At 46.6% G+C, this 15,875-nt stretch overlaps 1 long non-coding RNA gene across 2 annotated transcripts; it reads left to right on the forward strand.

Moving 5' to 3' along the window:
- Nucleotides 1-3,943: 3,943 nt before the first annotated feature.
- On the forward strand, nucleotides 3,944-15,585 carry LOC103892141 (uncharacterized). Of its 2 annotated transcripts, XR_010135835.1 has the most exons (4): nucleotides 3,944-4,365; nucleotides 13,205-13,966; nucleotides 14,916-15,050; nucleotides 15,271-15,585. It is a non-coding gene; the product is annotated as an uncharacterized LOC103892141 (long non-coding RNA). The 2 variants fall into 2 exon arrangements; XR_008512176.1 differs by having other exon boundaries at nucleotides 14,916-15,585.
- The last annotated feature ends 290 nt before the right edge of the window (nucleotides 15,586-15,875 follow it).

Genomic DNA, 15,875 nt, shown 5'->3' on the forward strand with positions numbered 1-15,875 from the left:
CTGTCACAAGTCACCTGTTAAATGTCACATGTGACCTGTCATATGGTCACCAGTCACTGTCACATGTAATGTTGCTATCGTCTGTCACTGTCTCCTATCACTGTCATCTGTAACTGTCACATGTCACTGTCACCTATCACTCTGCCATATCCTTAGCATTTCCTTATCATATTTTCAGCATGCAATAAGCATATCAGCATGTAATAGGCATGTCCTTTGCACATCACATCACAGGCATGTTCAAATAGGCACATTCATGTCACATGTACTTGGCATGCACACGTCAGAAATCCTTAGTATGTCACACATGTGCTTGGTGTATAATAAATATGTAACAGGCATGACAATGTTATAAGCACATAATAAAAATGTAGCATGTCAGTGGTGTGTAGGCATGACCATAGGATGCAATGGGCATGTAATTGGCATGTCCTATCATGTCAGTAGCACATAACAAGCATGCCCTTAGTATGTAATAGGTACGATCATAGTAAAAATAAGCCTGACAATACTATATAAAAGCATGTAACACACATGTATGAGAATGCTACTACCATGTAATATGCATGACAAGGGCATGTAATTGCCACATGATAGGCATGCCTTAACGTGAGTGGCATGTAATGTGCATGCTAGCGTCATGTAAATAAGCGTGACCATAACATGCAATAAGTGCGCTCTCACATGTCCTTGGTATGTAACTGGCATGTAAAAAGCATGCCTGTGGCATTGTGAAGCATGCCTTAGCACAGTGGTGCCACATCCTTGACATGTAATAGGCATGACCATAGCATGCAGTAGACATGTCTTCAAATGTCCCTAGCATACAAGGCATATCTTCAAATGTAGCTAGCATGCAATAGCCATGTCAGTGACATGTAATAGGCATGACCATAGGATGCAATGGGTATGTAATCAGCATGTCCTGGCATGTCAGTAGCATGCAACAAGCCTGTCTTTAGCATGTAGTGGGTATGATCATCACATAAAACAGGCATGGCCATAGTGTGTGATAAGAAAACAGGCATGGCCATAGTGTGTGATAAGCATGTGACATATATATTTTCTGTCAGCAGCGGTAACATAAATGATAGCCTGTCACTGGCACGTGATAGGCATATCATCACGTCAGTGGCACGTAAATATGCATGATAATCGCATGTAATAGGCATGTCTTCACATATCCCTGGTATGTAAAAGGCATGAGCATGGCACTAATAGCCATACATTAGCATGTTAGTGGCATATAAAAGACATAGGCATGCCAATAGTTATACCTTCATGTTATTAGCATGCAATAGGCATGTCAGTGGTATGTAACATGCATGAAACATAGCATGTAATAGGTATACAATATCTTTGCAGGTCAGTGGCATGTAACAGGCATGGCCATAGCATGTGATGGGCATACAAGTCATTTCTCTGTATGTCAGTGACATGTAATAGGAATGACTATGGCATGTAATGGACATGTGGCACACATCTTAGCATGTCACGTTACCTGTTACTGTCACCTGTCACTGGACCTGTCACCAGTCACACACTGTCACCTGTCACTGCCACCACTGTCATGTGTTACCTGTCACCATTCACGTTATGGTTATGTTACCTGTCACTGTCACCAGTCACATCACTGTCACTGTCATGTCACATCACATGCCACTGTCACATCACCTGCCACATCACCACTGTCCCCATCACCTGTTACATATCACCCATCACCTGTCACATCACCTGCCACCTGTCACTGCCATGTCACTTATGTCACTGTCACATCACATGTCACTGTTACATGTCATATTTCACTGTCACATGTCACCTGTCACATCACCTGTCACATTTCTGTCACATATCACCTGTCACATCACCTGCTGTCACATCACCTGCCATGTCACTGTCACCTGTCAGTCATGTCATCACCTGTCAAGTTAGTCACCTGTCACCTGTCACATCATGTCACTCATCTGTCACTGTCAACCTGTCACCTGACTCATGCCACCTGTCATTGTCACCTGTTACATGTCAATGTCACCTGTCATTGTCAACCTGTCACCTGTGACATGTCACCTGTTGTTACCCATCACTCTCACGTCACCTGTCTAATCTGTCACCTGTTCTGTCCTGTCACATTTTGCAAGAATGCTACATGTAGCTAGCATGTTAGCTTGGCACAATGCACAAGAATGCCTCCTGTACTAAGCATGTCACTGGCACGTCACATCATTAGCATGTCATAAGTATTAAATGGCACATGGACGTCACTAGTATATTGCAAGTGTGTCATATATGTTGCATGCATTTTGCATGTCACATGTTGCAAGCATGTCATGTAGGTCATGTATCTCACATCACGTTGAAAGTCACATGTGGGTCATAAAGCACAACATGCATGTCATAAACATGTCACAGAGCACCTATATCACAAACATGTCATGTTGCAGAAGTGACATGAACAATGTGTCAAGATGACATGCTGCATGTCATATGCATGTTATGCCTTTCAGAATCATATGCATACACACATGTCATATGCACAACATAGGCTATATGGTACATGCACAACATATATATAATATATGTGATGTTACATGCAGAACATTTGTAATATACATGTTACATACATGTGTTAGATACATATTACACAGAACATGTGCAGTGTATATGCAGAACATAATACATGTATGTTTGTTATGACATGCAATATGTAATGTGTGTAGAACATGTGACATATCATACGTATGTAATATAAATGCTATGTGCACATTTCTGTAATGTGACACACAACATATGTAACATATGGATGACACATGTTTAATGTTACAACATATATGTAATGTGTGATGTTACATGCACATTTTATATATGTACAATGTTATATATACATGCTATGTACAACATATATAATGCTATATTTTACACATTGCATGTACAACATGTCACGTGCATAACATGTATGTTACACAACATATACATTCTATTGTTACACATGTATATGTATATACATATATATAATATATACATGATATATGTTACATATAAATGTTATGTGTCACACATCTATGTTAGCTGTTGATAAATATAAACACACATATATATATGAGTCACCATCTTAGAAACCAAGAATTCAACAGGTGATCCTCTGAAGATTTTTGCCTGTCAGCTTCTAATTCCTTCAAAGGCAAAATGATAGTATTCACACGAATAAACCATGCTCACACAATGGCACAAAGTTTGCCCTGAGCTTACCCCTCTGAGTTTCACAACTCAACCAAACTCTTCCTGCTGCAACTCTGTCATAAGCAAGATCACTGAAAACCATAGACATCTCTACAGGGGAGGACTGCCTTCTTCTAGCTGTTTCCAGGGAGATGAGGATTAAAGCAAACTCAACCAGGGGAGTTGCAAAAAGCAGCTTGGGTTTTGGAGTCAGGCTGAGCTGAGTTGTGATCTGGGCCTTGTTATTCAGTAGCTGTGCTGTCTTTTGTTTTGTTTTTGAGATGGAGTCTCGCTGTGTTGCCCAGGCTTGAGTGCAGGGCACAATCTCAGCTCACTGCAACCTCCGCCTCCTGGGTCCAAGCAATTCTCCTGCCTTAGCCTCCTGAGTAGCTGGGATTACAGGTACACACCACCACGCCTGGCTAATTTTTGTATTTTTAGTAGAGATGGGGTTTCATCATGTTAAGCTGTGCTGCCTTGGGCAAGTTACTCAACTTCTCTGGGCCCTGGTTTCCTCAGCTGTAAAGTGGAGAATTCCAGGTATATGCGGCTGGCACAAAAGAAGGGGTCAGAACAGCATGAGCTTTACACAGAGTGGAATGTTTGTGCTTCTTGGCAAAGGGTGTCCTGTCACAGGAAGGTAAAGGTGACTTCATCTAACATTCCAGAAGGGTTTATGCCGATTATGTTAGCGGCTCCAGCTCAGGCAGGAGCAGGGTATGAATGCTGACCTTGGGAGGTGGTGACTGACATGTCTCTGAGGTCTGTGGGAAAGAAGAGCAAGGCCTTCCCTACAGCAGAAGCCTCATTGGAATGACAGACCCAAGCAAATGGGGTTGGATGAGCTCCTTGTTCCCCCGAGCTGCTGTGGTCTAAATGGCTACTCCATGACAACTTTGCCACCTAGATTCCAAGTCACCCACCACCTGAATGGGATTATTTCACACTTGAGAGGAGAGTTACATTTGGTTCTGAAGCTGCCGATGGTGTTTTCCACATTTTGGGATACGGGTCCTGAAGGCAGGGCAGACACACCATTGTAGAGACCTGTGGCCCCAAGCTGAGCCAGCCACACAAGCCGAGAGACCACTGGCCCAACTGGAGTCAAATGCGAATGAGCTAAGCTGAAGTTTTCAGGAACAGTCTCAGGTAAGCCCCAGCACACAGTATCTCCAGCCCTTATAAGACTCTGATCTCTCAAGACAGATGCCTTAAAGTCTCTATAATCTGGAGGCTCTTGGAGGAGTGTGATGTCTCTGTTTCTGTTATCCAGTGCTCAGAAAAAACAAAGCTCCTTGAGTCCAGAAGTGGGTGTTCAACAGCATTCAACAGGGCATTACAAGAGACATAGCTGGCTGGCTTTCTTTTCTCTCTTTTTTTTTTTTTCCGAGACAGAGTCTCACTCTGTCACTCAGGCTGGAGGGCAGTGGCACGATCTCGGCTCACTACAACCTCCACTTCCTGGGTTCAAGCGATTATCCAGCCTCAGCCTCCCGAGTAGCTGGGACCACAAGGCGCCTGCCACCACACCCAGCTAATTTTTGGATTTTTTTGTAGAGATGGGGTTTTGCCATGTTGCCTAGGCTGGTCTTAAACTCCTGAGCTCAAAAAGATCCACTCAAAGTGGGTGGATTACAGGCATGAGCCACCGCACCTGGCCTTGGCTTGCTCCTTATAAGAAATAGCTGTTGGCACTCATACCAATGGCTACACATCCTCAGTGGGCTGAGAGGGGCAGAAGCTTAAAGGAGGCTTAGGGGTGAGAGCATGGACATTTCAATGCATTAGTACAGCACTGGCTCATTCACACCATGAGGCAGGCGCAGAAGAGAGACCGTTATGTTCTTTGCAGATGATGTTGCTGAGTACAATCCTGTCCCATACAGAAATAAATCACAGCCCCCAGAGCAAACTTAGAGGGGCTTTTTTTTTTCCTTTTTTCTTTTCTTTTTTTTTTTTTTTGAGACAGAGTCTCACTGTCGCTCAGGCTGGAGTGCAGAGGTGCGATCTCAGCTCACTGCAGCCTCTGCCTCCCAGGTTCCAGCGATTCTCCTGCCTCAGCCTCCTGGGTAGCTGAGATTACAGGCGCGTGCTACCACACCCGGCTAATTTTTGTATTTTTTTTAGTAGAGATGGGGTTTCACCATGTTGGCCAAGCTGGTCTTGAACTCCTGACCTCAGGTGACCCGCCTGCCTCGACTTCCCAAAGTGCTGGGATTACAGGTGTGAGCCACCACACCCAGCCGATGGACTACTTTTATACCTCAGCCCAAATCATTTCTCTTAGCCATTGCAGTACGTTGAGTCAAGGTCTTAGATACCACTAATTTAAAAAGTAAGCCCCAGCATGCTGGCTCATGCCTGTAATCCCAGCATTTTGGGAGGCTAAGGTGAGAGGATTGCTTGAGCCCAGGAATTTGAGACCAGCCTGGGCAACATAGAAAGATCTTGTCTCTATAATAAATAAATAAAAATTAGCTTAAGCGAGGTGGCAGGCACCTGTAGTCCCAGGTACTTGGCAGGCTGAAGCGGAAGGATCACTGCAGCCCCGGAGTTCAAGGTTGTAATGAGCTATGATCATGCCACCAGCCTGGGCAACAGAGTGAGACTCTGTCTCTCTGTGTCTTTTTTTTTTTTTTTTTTTTTTTTTTTTTTTTGAGACGGAGTCTTGCTCTGTCTCCCAGGCTGGAGTCAAGTGGCGCGATCTCGGCTCACTGCAAGCTCCGCCTCCCGGGTTCACGCCATTCTCCTGCTTCAGCCTCCCGAGTAGCTGGGACTACAGGTGCCCGCCACCACGCCCAGCTAATTTTTTTTTTTTTTTTTGTATTTTTTAGTAGAGATGGGGTTTCACCATGTTAGCCAGGATGGTCTCGATCTCCTGACCTCGTGATCTGCCCGCCTCCGCCTCCCAGAGTGCTGGGATTACAGGCATGAGCCACTGCGCCCGGCCGACTCTGTCTCTTAAAGAAAAATAAAGTAAGGAAACCGCAAGATTGTGTATAGGCCTTTATAAGTGTACTCTGCCATCCCCCTAGTCTGCCCAACTCTGTGAGGGTAGAGGATAAAGGAGCCAGTACTGACCCTAAGGAAGACAGGGAAGAAACGCTGATTCCGCGGGCTCCCACTGAACTTTGATTAAAAAGGATGATGCCACTCCCTGTTAAAGCAAAGGATTTAAAGACATTGTTTCCAGCTGGGCGCAGGGGCTCACGCCTGTAATCCCAGCACTTTGGGAGGCCAAGGCAGGAGGACCGCTTGAGCCCAGGAGTTTGAGACTAGCCTGGGCAACATGGCGAAACTCCATCTCTACTAAAAATACAAAAAATTAGCGGGCATGGTGGTGCGCGCCAGTAGTCTCAGCTACTTGGGAGGCTGAGATGGGAGAATCACCTGAGCTCAGGGAAGTCAAGGCTGCAATGAGCTGAGATTGCATCACCACACTCCAACCTGGGCAAGAGAACAAGACCCTATCTCAAATTAAACAAACAAACAAAAAATTGTTTCTACCGAATTTTGTATCTGTAGCAAGAGAACATTTTGGAACCCCAGCTTACCTGCCACAGCAGATATTTTGTCAGGCAGTTGCAGGGTTTGCCTTGGGCAAATGGATTTAGTGTTGAGTGATTTTTAGCTGTCTTTTCCTTTTTTCTTTTCTTTTCTTTTCTTTCTTTCTTTTTTTTTTTTTTTTTTGAGACAGAGTTTTGCTCGTTGCCCAGGCTGGAGTGCAATGGTACAATCTCGGTTCACTGCAACCTCTGCCTCCCGGGTTCAAGTGATTCTCCTGCCTCAACCTCCCAAGTAGCTGGGGATTACAGGCATGCGGCACCACACCTGGCTAATTTTGTATTTTTAGTAGAGGCGGGGTTTCACCATGTCAGTCAGGCTGGTGTCGAACTCCTGACCTCAGGTGATCCACCTGCATCGGTCTCCCAAAGTGCTGGGATTACAGGCATGAGCCACTGCGCCCGGCCTTACCTGCCTCTTTCTTTGACAGCTTCTACCCTATTGATTTCAGCTATGAACAGGGGGGTATTCAGAAAATTGAAGTGCTGTAAGTTTCTATGATAAAACTAGTTGATCCTCAACATCCAATTTCGTCTTATTTAGGATGCACTTTTTGCATCACTATTTTCTTAGGTATGATTGATACTGTGCTTAGGTAGGGAAGTGCCCCTGTTCTTAGGAGATGAATGCTGAAATATTTAGGAAGAAGTTTCAAGCTGCTTGAGACACTTTCGAATGGTTCAGGGAAAAAGCACACATACAGTTAAGAGGGAGATAAAACAGAACAACTGCTGAGTCTTGGTGGGTATCTTGGTTTCCATTACACTATTTTTTTTTTCAATGTTTTGGTGTTGCTTAGACGTCTATTCAAAGAGCACTGTTTAAATGAACTTTGAGGACACTACAGCCTGAGAGCCTAACCCAGTCCACGGCCTGGCTCTGGACATAAAGGTTTAAGGAACAAGGCCAAACTCACTCGTATTGCCTGTGGCTGCTTTCCAGCTACAATGGCAGAGCTGAGTCACTGCAACAGAAACCATATGGCCCGCAAAGCCCAAAATACGCACTGTCTGGCCCTTTACAGAAAAAGTGTGCCAACCCCGGCTTCAGAGGAAATCGTATTTTCAGAAGCAACTTCCTTTAGAAGTCTTTGTAGGCTTAGAATAGGTTTTCCCCAAACTTCAAGAGCACACGTTACTGAGATGGTGAAGGATAACACTTCCTCGTTTTCCTTCTACAAAGTAAATGTGAGTGACGAGAGAGAGGCTGTAACTGGCCAGGAGACTGCCATGTGCAGTTAGTGAGAAAGAAGTAACAAGGCTTGGCAGGGCATGGTGGCTCACGTCTGTAATCCTAGCACTTTGGGAGGCTGAGGCCGGTGAATCACGTGAGCCCAGGAGTTTGAGACCAGCCTGGGAAACATGGCGAAACCCCACGTTTACAAAAAAAATTTTTAAAGTAGCTGGGCATGGTGGCACATGCCTGTGGTCCCAGCTCCTCAGGAGGATGAGGCAGGAGGATCACTTCAACCCAGGAGTTTGAGGCTTCAGTGAGCCTTGACGGTGCCACTGCACTCCTGCCGGTGTGACAGAGCAACACCCTGTCTGAAAATAATAAATAAATAAATAAAAATAAAAATAAAATGAAATAAATAATAAAAGAACAGGTTTTGAATCATTAAAGGATGATATTGTCAGCAAGACATTTTCTGTAGGACAAGAAAACCCTACAGAGAAAGCAATCTGGGGCAACAGAAACACCCCTGTGGTCAAAGCCAAAGGCCCAGGCTGGGACCCAGGTCTCAGACATTGGCCAATCAAGTCACTTAACCTCTCTGGGCCTTCTTACTTGTATATGTAACATATCAGGAATGGATGCTCTAGCAGTTGATTGTTAAGGGGCTTTCAAATTCTCTAATCTTTTGTCTCGCTCTGCCACCTAGGCTGGAGTGCAGTGGTATGACCATGGCTCACTGTGCCTCAAACTCCTGGGCTCGAGCGATCCTCCCTCCTGCCTCTGCTCCTGAATAGCTGGGATTACAGGCAGCCGCCACCACACCTGCCTAATTTTTAAATTTTTTTTTGTAGAGATGGGGGTCTCACTATATTGCCCACGCTGGTCTCAAACTCCTGGCCTCAAGTGAACCACTCGCCTCAGCCTCCCACAGCACTGGAGCTACAGGTGTGAGCCACCATGCCTGGCCCAATTCTCTAATTTTGTGGCAACTATTGAGTAAATAGTTCCATACAAAGGTAGTCATTACTGCCGGGCGCGGTGGCTCACGCCTATAATCCCAGCACTTTGGGAGGCTGAGGCAGGTGAATCACATGAGGTGAGGACTTCAAGACCAGCCTGGCCAACATGGTGAAACCACATCTCTACTAAAAATGCAAAAATTAGCCTGGCATGGTGGCACACGCCTGTAATCCCAGCTACTCGGGAGGCTGAGGCAGGAGTATCACTTGAACCCGGGAGGTGGAGGTTGCAGTTAGCCGAGATCATGTCACTGCACTCCAGCCTGGGTGACAGGGCGAGACTGTGTCTCAAAACAAACAAAGAAACAAAGAAACAAAAAAAGTAGTCATTACCTAGGATGTCTTGTAACTGCACTTTTTTTTTTTTTTTTTTTTTTTTTTGAGATGGAGTCTCACTTTGTCTCCCAGGCTGGAGTGCAATGGCACGATCTTGGCTCACTGCAACCTCTGCCTCCTGGGTTCAAGCGATTCTTCTTGCCTCACCCTCCCCAGTAGCTGGGATTACAGGCACCTGCCACCACGCCTGGCTAATTTTTTGTATTTTTACTAGAGACGGGGGTTTCACCATGTTGGCCAGGCTGGTCTCGAACTCCTGACCTCAGGCGATCTGCCCGCCTCGGCTTCCCAAAGTGCTGAGATTACAGGCGTGAGCAACCGTACCCGGCCTTATTTTTAGTAACAGATTTTAGGAGATCTGGGGTGGGTCAAGTCAATATAATAAGTAAAGATTACATATCAAAAAAAGTCTTTGGAACATACATTTTAGCCCTTATAAGCGACAGAAATGTACTTCTGCATTTACTACAGCTCCTGGCACCAAGAAAGTTGGGTACATTAAAAGGCACTCAAAGATAAGATACCAATGGTCAACCAGTGAGCAAGAACAGAGAGCAGCTGTTCCCAATACTACCGCCCAGGTGGCGCCTGCGTTTTCAAAGGGGCAATATCGCCCCCAAGGGACAAAAATTTGTTCTTGGGGGAGTGAAAAAAAGTATGTGTATTTATGCTTTTAATGTCTAAAGCATATATATATATACACACACATATATAGAACATAAGCAGTTGTAGTTTATCTTTGGCATTAACGTTTCATGGAGCTGTGCACAGTGGCTCAAGCCTGTAATCCCAGCACTTTGGGCCGAGGTGGGTGGATCACTTGAGGTCAGGAGTTCGAGACCAGCTCGGCCAACATAGCGAAACCCCGTCTTTACTAAAAGTAGAAAAATTAGGCCAGGCGCGTGGCTCACGCCTGTAACCTAGCACACTTTGGGAGGCCGAGTCGGGTGGATCACCTGAGGTCAGGAGTTCGAGACCAGTCTGGCCAACATGGCGAAACCCCGTCTCTACTACAAATACAAAAATTAGCCAGGTGTAGTGGTGTGTGCCTGTAATCCCAGCTACTCAGGAAGCTGAGACAGGAGAATCGCTTGAACCCAGGAGGCGGAGGTTGCAATGAGCCAAGATCGTGCCACTGCACTCCAGCCTGGGCGACAGAGCAAGACTCCATCTCAAAAAAAAAAAAAGGAAAAGAAAAATTAGTTAGGCGTGGTGGTGCACACCTGTAATCCCAGCTACTCAGGAGGCTGAGGTAAGAGAGTCAAATGAACCCAGAAAACGGAGGCTGCAGTGAGCCAAGACTGTGCCACGGCACTCTAGCCTGGGCAACAGTGCGAGAATCCATCTGAAAAAAATAATAAAATAAAATAAATTTTAAAAAATCATTTCATGGAGGACTCACAGCAGCACTATTCACAATAGCTAAAAAGTGGAAATAGCTCTAATGTCCATCAGTAACTTAATGGATAAACAAAATGTGGGCTGAGGCAGGCAGATTGCTTGGGCCCAGGAGTTCCAGATCAGCCCAGGCAACATAAAGAAACCCCATCTCTACAAAACAAGCCAACAAACAAACAAATAAAACACCAAAACAAAATTAGCCGGGCATGGTGGTGCACACCAGTGGTCCCAGCTACTTGGGAGGCTGACGTGGGAGATCACCTGAGCCCGGGAGGCGGAGGTTGAAGTGAGGCAGAGGCTGCAGTCAGCCATGACCGTGCCACTGCACTCCAGCCTGGGCCACAATTTTTATTTCAAAAAATAAAATAGACCGGGTGTGGTGGCTCACACTTGTAATCCCAGCACTTTGGGAGGCCAAGGCAGGCAGATCACCTGAGCTCAGGAGTTCTAGATCACCCTGGGCAACATAGTGAAACCCCGTCTCTACTAAAAATTCAAAAAATTAGCTGGGCATGGTGGTGTGTGACTGTAGTCCCCGCTATTCGGGAGGCTGAGGCAGAAGAATCACCTGAGCCCAGGAGGCAGTGGTTGCAGTGAGCCGAGATCGCACCACTGCACTCCAGTCTGGGCGACAGAGCAAGGCTCTGTCTCCAAAATAAATAAATAAATAAATAAAAAGAATAAAAACAAAACAATGTGGTGTGTCCATAAATATTTAGCCATTAAAAGGAATGAAGCGCCAATACATCTTACCAAGAGGATGAACCTTGAAAGCGTGATGCTGAGTGAAAGAAACCAGGCACAGAAGGCCACCTCGTGTGTGATTCCATGTATATGAAATGCACAGAACAAGCAAATCCAGAGACAGAAAGCAGACTGGTGGGTGCCACGGGCTGGGGAAGGAAAGAATGGGGAGTGACTGCCTAATGGGCATGGGGGTTTTACTTTAGGGTGATGAAAATGTTTTGGAACTAGAGGTGGAGGCTGACAACACTGTGCATGAAGTAAATACCAGTGATATGGTTAATTTCATATTAGATGAATGTCATCTCCATTAAAAAAAGTCAAAACAATTTCAGGGCGGGGGGGGATTAGGAAAAAAATAGCCTAAAAAGGCTCCTGGAGCAGGCAATACTGGAAAAAAGGTTGAGAAACCTTGGGGTGAAGGACAGCACAGATATTGGGCACAGAGCCCTCTGCATAGTAACAGACACAACTGACAAAATCGTCCTACAAAAACTGGTAGATTGTTAAAGAATTCTAGGTTGGCGAGATTATAATGGTTTAGAAACAGGAAAACCATAACTTTCATTCAAAGTATGACTTTCTCCCAAATTCAGTAACTTGAATATGAACATTTCTATAAGAATTCTTTCATTTAAAAAGTAGGTGGAGAGCCGGGCACGGTGGCTCAGGCCTGTAATCCCAGCACTTTGGGAGGCCGAGGCAGGCAGATCACTTGGGGTCAGGAGTTCGAGACCAGCCTGGGCAACATGACGAAACCGTGTCTCTACTAAAAATACAAAAATTAGTCAGGTGTGGCGCTACATGCCTGTAGCCCCAGCTACTCGGGAGGCTGAGACACAAGAGACCAGGAGGCGGAGGCTGTAGTGAGCCAAGATTGTACCACTGCATTCCAGACTGGGTGACAGAGTGAGACTCTGTATCCAAGAAAAAAAAAAAAAAGTAGGTGGAAATTCTTTTTTTCTCTTTTTCTTTTTTCTCTTTTGAGATAGTCTTGCTCTGTCACCCAGGCTGGAGTGCAGTGGCACCATCACAGCTCACTGCAGCCTCGACCTCAAACAATCTTCCTGCCTCAGCCTCCCGGGTAGCTGGGACTATAGGCGCAAGCTATCACGCCCGGCTAATTTCTAAATTTTTTGCAGAGATGGGGGTCTTGCTATATTGCTCAGGCTGATCTCAAACTCCTAGCCTCAAGCGATCCTCCCACCTTGGCCTCCCAAAGTGTTGGGATTATACAAGCCACTGTGCCCAGCTGGAAATTCTAACCATGCAAGGATTCTACAATGAGACTACCTAGTTCATTCTCCCAAAATTTCTCCTTTCTGTATTCTTTGCAACTTCCTTCCCTCCATTTACTAAACGACGTGTAGCTCTTCCCACTCCCAAAGACTTGAATCATTGTTCTCAGTTTTTTTTTTTTCTTAATTGCACAGCCAAATAGGAAGTAGAACTTCCTATGGAAATATTAGCCCACTTTAAACTTAATGATAATAACAAACAAAACCATTGAGAGGGGCACCACTGTATAAAACCCCTAAACTCTATGGTGTTAGCCTAGCAGTCAAGTGGCAAGGAAACATCTCCCGGGGAGGCCGGAAGGCTGGAGAGCTGTTTGGGGGTCACACTTGGTAGAATTGTTGCTTTCGGTTTGCAAGGTGGAACCACTGGCCCTGCAGCCAGTCTAGAGAAAGTAGCCAAAAGAGACAAGGAATACAGTGTGTAGATTGCTCTTTGTTGTTTATCACCAGGGAAGACAAGAAAAACAGGAGTGAAGCAAAAATCTCCTGGTTTGAGAACTAAAATGGAAAAGAGACTGAAATCCCAGGTGTCCTATGTGGAAAAGGCCACTGCTTCTACACACCAACAAGAGAGGAGAATGAAAATTGGCCACGCCGGTAGCTCACGCCTGTAATCCTAGCATTTTGGGAGGCCGAAGCAGGTGAATCACTTGAGGCCAGGAGTTTGAGACCAGCCTGGCCAACATGGCGAAACCCCGTCTTTACTAAATATACAAAAATTAGCTGGGAGTGGTGGTGCACTCCTGTAATCCCAGCCACTCGGGAGGCTGAGGCACAAGAATCAATTGAAGCCAGGAGGCGGAGGTTGCAGTGAACCGAGATCACGTCACTGCACTCCAGCTTGGGCGACAGAGCAAGACTCCGTCTAAAAAAAAAAAAAAGCCAGGTGCGTGGCTCACACCTGTAATCCTAGCACTTTGGGAGGCTATGGTGGATCACAAGGTCATGAGATCGAGACCATCCTGGACAATATGATGAAACCCCGTCTCTACTAAAATTAGCTGGGCGTGGTGGCACATGCCTATAATCCCAGCTTTTCGGGAGGCTGAGGCAGGAGAATCGATCGAACCTGGGAGTCCAAGGTTGTGCCGCTGCACTCCAGCCTGGGTGACAGAGCGAGACTCCGTCTCAAAGAAAATCACCGAACAACAAAGGCCCGTTAAATGCCTGTAATCAGCACTTTGGGAAGGTGAGGCAGGTGGATCACTTGAGGTAAGGAGATTGAGACCAGCCTGATGATTGACATGGTGAAACCCCATCTCCACTAAAAATACAAAATTAGCCGATGGTGGTGGCACGTGCCTGTAATCCCAGCTCCTTGGGTGGCTGAGGCAGGAGAATCGCTTGAACCCAGGAGACAGAGGTTGCAGTGGGCTGAGATTGCGCCACTACACTCCAGCCTGGGCAAGCAAGAGCGAAACTCTGTCCCAAAAAATAACAACAAAAATTTTTCACTTAAGCAGCGAGCCTCACCTTTGGTTAATATCAGATGAAGGCAGCCACATTAAGCCACGTTAAGTCGGGGGAAGGGAGAGCCAAGAGGTGATAAAGCTGGCTACGATTACTGGCACCAATAGGTTAATGGCCTGCTAAGCTTTAGAGGGAATCATTGCCAGAGGAATTGCAAGCTTGTTGTACAAATAAGTAAATAAAAGTCTTGGACAGGCCCCTAAAGCTGCACCCGGCAGGAAGTAGAGTGAGAAAGTTGGCCAGCACCCCGGCAGGATGCACCCGACACCCACTTCTGAGGAGACCAGAGGATGGGATTTGAGGAAGAACTTCCCAGAGGGCAGGGAGTTCCTCCCGGACAGCAGAGTCAGGGCTTATGCAAGAAACGTCACCCCCGGCCATGACAAAGGCAGGGGTCTTAATAAGGTCCCCCGCGAGTGGGATTTCATCCCTGCTAGAGACTGGCAACTTCTGTTTCATTCTTTCTTTTTCCTAAATGGGAGTTCTTATTGCAGCTGCCGTCCCTGCTTCACCTCTTAATGGGAATTGGGGGTGGGGGATCCCGGAGGCGCCACGCTGGGCTGATGGAGGGAACTTGCACGACCCAGGGAAACTGGGCTGAGTAGGATGCAGGGACCGCGGAGGGCTCTGGGGGTGAGGCACACACAAGTCGGTGGCCACCAAACCTTTTCTCTTCCTTTCGGGCCCACAGGAAACCATTTGGCACCTCCTCTGGAACGAAGGCATGGCGGGGCACTTGAGATCTGGCTGTTGAGGCAGAGGTAGTGCACGTGACCCACGCAGTGAGGTCTGCTCCCCGCTGCTGCAGCCATCTGCGATGGAGACCGTGAGTGTACACAGGCAGTGCCATCTGAAGGGAACTCCGCTGCCTCTATGTGCTACTGAGGCAGGGGCGACTGAGCCGGAGACTGGAGAAATGTGTCCGTCTTCACGGACAGCCTGGCTTAGCTGTCCGTGGCTGCCTCCTGCCGTGGAGGAGCACACTGGAGTGGCCCGTGCAGTGGACCAGAGCTTCCACCCACACTGTGTTCTATCTCCTTTCCTAGAACACAACTGGACGACGTTTCCCACCTCCGTGCAAAATGAGAGTGGACATCAGGGGTGCCACTTCCACACCTAGCTCATGGAAGCTCCCAGATGGTCTCGGCCCTCCATGCTCCCCGCTACTTCAGGCTGGATGGAGACGGACGGCTCAGGGTGCTCTGTCTCTGATGCCTGCATGAGGGCTGCCCTGCCAGCCCATTCCCCTGCCCAATATTATGGAAGCAAAAACGTTCTATGGTGTTTGAGCCATTGTTGCTCGGGTCTATTTATTACAGAACTAGCATAGCCCTAATACAGTCATTGCTACGTGGCCATAATACATGTATTCTATAATTGCACATAATTTTATTCACCGAAGGGATGTCCTTTACTTTCAAGATTCTGAATTTTTCAGAAATGCAACATTCAAGGTTAAAGTTGCTGCTAGACCAAGGCTAAACCATGGCGAGGTAGTTGCTTGCGCCGGAGAGTGTGGGTGTGAACAGCTGGAGCTCAGTGGTTCCTGGCGACTCAGGGACCACCTGTATTCCACATCCGGCCTCCCACCCATGCACACACAGTATGACCTGGGTTTCCCCTTTATCCAGTGGAATGCTAAGTGCCTACA

The sequence above is a fragment of the Pongo abelii genome, chromosome 10 (assembly GCF_028885655.2).
Source record: "Pongo abelii isolate AG06213 chromosome 10, NHGRI_mPonAbe1-v2.0_pri, whole genome shotgun sequence".
NCBI lineage: Eukaryota > Metazoa > Chordata > Mammalia > Primates > Hominidae > Pongo > Pongo abelii.